The 5241-nt window shown below is 37.4% G+C and overlaps 1 pseudogene; it reads left to right on the top strand.

The window, feature by feature from the left end:
• Nucleotides 1-4251: 4251 nt before the first annotated feature.
• LOC101132428 (glycine cleavage system H protein, mitochondrial-like) lies at nucleotides 4252-4776 on the top strand (annotated as a pseudogene).
• Nucleotides 4777-5241: the final 465 nt, after the last annotated feature.

Raw genomic sequence — 5241 nt, 5'->3', positions numbered from 1 at the left:
ATTGCCCTAGGAAGCAAATTAATTCTGAAGTCTTTTGAAGGAAAGGATCAATATGTACCTTTCATCTTCATGTAGAACCCTTATGTGTATTTGGGAAGATCTTATGAATGATCTCAAGAGTAAGTGTCTCAAATGCAGGCAATGACAAAATCATGGCTTCATGGATAGAAGAAAATTGGACAGTTCTCTCTTTTCCTCTAATTTGCTTAATTTAATAAATCAACAATTTATTATGGGCCTTTCATCTTTTTAGATAGTGGTATGAGCTCTGGATATATAAACATGCTATGATACTCTCTCTGATGCCCAATATAATTATAATTTAAGTGAAGGAGACAGACTTGGGAAAAGATAATTATGAATTTATGAATTTATGTTTTAAGTGCTATTAAAGAGAAATGCACAAAGAGTGTTACAGAGACAAATAATTATCTAGGGGATTGGTGGTAGGAATAGAGAGGTAAATAAGAGGAAGTAGGATATTACAGACAAGATGATATTTAAGGAGGAGTGAAGAAGATTGAGAGAGACTGAATTGTCTAATATTATATGAACCCTGACTCAACTGGTCCCTTTAGAAGAAGGCCATCTTTCCTGAAGAATGGGACATTACCCTGGTCATTTGTATGATGATTTTAGGTGGCATACTGATATGACTTCAAATAAAATTGGTTTGCTCAGAAAATTATTCTCTTTAAATCCATCTGATTAAATCAAATAGAAAATCTGTTTGGAACTGTTATCCTCTTTTGATATCTTCTAACACTTACATTACTTTTTAAATATAGAGATACTGGGCTCAGGTCCAGAGCCTTCAGGAAGCAATAGCATTTAATAATTTTATATTATTTTCATCATATTTACTTAGAAGATAACTTTCTATTTCTGGCAAATGGTGCTGGTTTGCTACTTATAGTTGTGATATAAAGTTATTTATTCACTTATTCACTCAACAAATATTTGTTGAGTACCTTCTGTGTGCCAGGCACTGTTCAATGAACTTGTGAATAAAATATTAGTGGATAAAACAAAAACTCCTGTCCTGAGGACCCTATAACATAGCTTATTATTTTGCTTGATTATTGTTTTTTAAGTTTAAAAATGTGTTTAATTTTAAGTTAGTAAGTAAATAATGATACATATCATAGCAGTACAGGATACAGGTCAGAGATAGTATAGAGGAGAAATGAAGATGAATGCTACATCAAATTGCCTAAGGTTGAATCCTAGTTCTACCAGCTATTAGTTCTGTGACCTTGAATAAATTGCTTACTTTTTTACGCCTCATTTTCCTCCCTTGTCAAATATTGTGACAATTCACTACATGTTGATTGTTGTTGTTGATATTACTATTATTACATAGATTGTCAAAATCCTGAAATTTATATTCAAATGACTGAATTTGGGGAAATATTGGACTAGATTGTTTAAACAATTTTTTAAAACAATGCAGGGTCTGGGCTTACTTTCCTTCTTAGCATTTTATTTTGATATAATTTTAGACTTACAGAAAAGTTACAAAAATAGTACTAAGAATTCCCATGTACACTTCACCCAGCTTCCCCTAATGTTTACATTTTATGTAACCATATTACAATTGTCAAAACTAATAAATTAACATTGGTATAATACTATTATTAGTTAAACTACAGACTTTATTTGTATTGCCCTGGTTTTCCCAATATCATTTTTCTTTTCTAGGATCCAATTTGGGATCCCACATTGCATTTATTTGCTTATTTTTGGTTTTTCTTTTTTAATTAATTTATTTATTTATTTATTTATTTGAGATGGAGTCTCACTCTGTCGTACAGGCTGGAGTGCAGTTGTGTGATCTTGGCTCACTGCAACCTCTACCTCCTGGGTTCAAGCGATTCTCCTGCCTCCACCTCCCAAGTCGCTCGGATTACAGGCCCATGCCACCACGCCTGGCCAATTTTTGTATTTTTAGTAGAGATGGGGTTTCGCCATGTTAGCCAGGCTGGTCTCAAACCCCTGACCTCAAGTGATCCTCCTGCCTTGGCCTCCCAAAGTGCTGGGATTACAGGCATGAGCCACTGCACCCGGCCCCACATTGCATTTAGTTGTTATGTCCTTTTAGCTGCCAACTATGTAGACTTTATGTAGACTCGGTGTCTTCTTGACATTCATGACCTTCACATTTTTGAAGAGTACTGGTCAGGTTTTTGTAGAATGTTCTTCAGTTTTTCTGTGTCTGATGTTTTCTCATGATTAAATCAAGTTTATGCATTTTTTGACAAGCATACACAGCAATGATGGGCCCTTCTCACAACATCATGATCGGGGGTTCATAATACTGATATGTCTTATTACAGTAATGCTAGTCTCCATCACTTGATTAAGGTGCTATTTGCCAGGTTTCTCCACTACAAAATTACTATTTTTACCTTTATTATTAATAAATATCTTGGGGAAGATATGTTGAAATTGAAAATATCCTGTTTCTATTCCACTGATTTTAAGCATTCATTAATGGATCTTGCCTGCAACAAATATTAGTGTGGTGTTCTGTTTTTAATTTTCTATTTCCCTCATTTTTTCCATATTTATTAATTGGAATTTTATGTAGGCTGTCTCTTTTGTTCCATTAGTTTTTAAAAATTCAATTATTTGTTAATATCAATATGAATTAATAAATATTTATTATGTGGATTATAATCCAATGCTATTGTTACTTACTTTTTGCTCAAATTGCTTCAGCTTTGGCCACTGGGAGCTCTTTCTAGTTGGCCCCTATGTCTTCCTGACATGCCCCCATTATTTTTTTTAGCACTCCTTACTTTTTTGGCACCACATGATGCCTCAGACTCACCTTGTGTTTTCCCTGCCCTAGCCTCCACAAGCACTTCTCCAAAGAAGGTCTTAAATAAAGTAAAATTTTACAATATAAAAATTAAACAGGGCTGGGCATGGTGGCTAACACCTGTAATTCCAGCATTTTGGGAGGCCGAGGCTGGAGGATCACTTGAGGCCAGGAGTTAAAGATCAGCCTAGCCATTATGGCGAAACCCCATTTCTACTAAAAAAACAAAAATTAGGCCGGGCACAGTGGCTCACGCCTGTAATCCCAGCACTTTGGGAGCCTGAGGTGGGTGGATCACCTGAAGTCAGGAGTTCAAGACCAACCTGGCCAACATGGTAAAACCTTGTCTTTATTAAAAATACAAAACTTAGCAGGGCATGGTGGTGTGATGTAAACCCAGCTACTCAGGAGGCTAAGGCAGGAGAATCGCTTAAACTTGAGAGGCAGAGGTTGGAGTGAACAGAGACTGTGCCACTGTACTCCAGCCTGGGCAACAGAGCGAGACTGCATCTCAAAAAACAAATAATAATAATAAATAAAAATACAAATACAAAAATTAGCTGGTGGTCTAATTAGCTGTAATCCCAGCTACTCAGGAGGCTGAGGCAGGAGAATTGATTGAACCTGGGAGGTGGAGGTTGCAGTAAGCCAAAATCGTGCCACTGCACTCCAGCCTGGGTGACACAGCAAGACTCTATCTCCAAGAAAAAAAAAAGAAAAAAAGAAAAAAAATTAAACAAAAAAAAATTAAGAATATGAAATTTAAATGTAAAACACTTTAGTTAAAAATTGTTTTAAAAACCAACACAAGGTTTAACATAGATGAAAGTGGCATATATTTTTTTCTTAGAATTTGACTGCCACTTGAATTATAGTTTTCCTCACAGTGCTAGGTTAACAGAATTAATCAGATGATCAAAACATTATATCATAGGGCAGTGGAGGGATGTTGTATTTTGGGTGAATAATAATGTAATTCGCAGCATAAGAATTAAGGGCAGTCAATCTAGAGTCAGAATGGCTGGGCTCAAATCCTAATTCCAGTACTTACTAGCTGTGTGACACCAAGCAAGTTACTTGACTTCTCCCAACCTCAGTTTTCTAATGGGTAAAAATGAAGTTAATGACAGTACTTAAAAAGTTTAGGACGGGCGCGGTGGCTCACGCCTGTAATCTCAGCACTTTGGGAGGCCGAGACGGGTGGATCACCTGAGGTCAGGAGTTCGAGACCACCCTGACCAATATGGTGAAATCCCATCTCTACTAAAAATACAAAAATTAGCTGGGTTCGGTGGCACGCCCCTGTAATACCAGCTACTCGGGAGGCTGAGGCAGGAGAATCGATTGAACCAGGAGCCGGAGGTCACAGTGAGCCGAGATCACGCTATTGCACCAGCCTGGGCACCAAGAGCGAAACTCCTGCGAACATGGCGCTGCAAGCAGCGCGGAGCATGCGGGCCGTGCTCTGCAGCCTGCACACGCTCTGGGCACCCGCCGTGCCCTGCCTGCCAAGGCCCTGGCAGCTGGGGGCGGGCGCCGTCTGGACGCTGCTCACAGGACCCGTTCTGCTCTGGGTGCGTAAATTCACAGAGAAGCATGAATGGATAACAACAGAAAATGGTACTGGAACAGTGGGAATCAATAATTTTGCAAACGAAGCTTTGGGAGATGTTGTTTACTGTAGTCTGTCTGAAGTTGGGACAAAATTGAACAAACAAGATGAGTTTCGTGCTTTGGAAAGTGTAAAAGCTGCTAGTGAAATCTATTCTCTTTAATCAGGAGAAGTAACTGAAATTAATGAAGCTCTTGCAGAAAATCCAGGACTTGTCAACAAATCTTGTTGTGAAGATGGTTGGCTGGTAAAGATGACACTGAGTAACTCTTCAGAACTGGATTAACTTATGAGTGAAGAATTGTATGAGAAATACATAAAATCTATCGAGGAGCGATAATGGAACCCCTAAATAAACTAGTATGAAATTATGCAACCCAGCAGAATTGTCTTAAATTAGCGGTGGTTAGAAGACTTAGAATAGCAACTTTTAGCATTACCGATGGGGAAAAAAAAACTACTGTTAACACTAATGAAAGAAAATGCCCTTTATCTTTCAAATGATTATAGACAAACATAATATTCTTCTATTTTATAATACTCTATGATTTTTAGACTAGGCTCTAGTATTTAGAATTCATTAAATTATCCATGGTAAAAACTAGTTATAAAAATTACATAATGTTTGCAGATGACATGATTGTATATTTAGAAAACCCCATCATCTCAGTCCAAAATGTCCTTAAGCTGATAAGCAACTTCAGCAAAGTCTCAGGATACAAAATCAATGTGCAAAAATCACAAGCATTCCTATACACCAATAATAGACAAGCAGCCAAATCATGAGTGAACTCCCATTCACAAT

The sequence above is a fragment of the Gorilla gorilla genome, chromosome 6 (genome assembly GCF_029281585.2).
Source record: "Gorilla gorilla gorilla isolate KB3781 chromosome 6, NHGRI_mGorGor1-v2.1_pri, whole genome shotgun sequence".
Lineage (NCBI taxonomy): Eukaryota > Metazoa > Chordata > Mammalia > Primates > Hominidae > Gorilla > Gorilla gorilla.
Note: the sequence above shows the minus strand (reverse complement) of the source record. Positions and strands in the feature narration are given on the sequence as shown.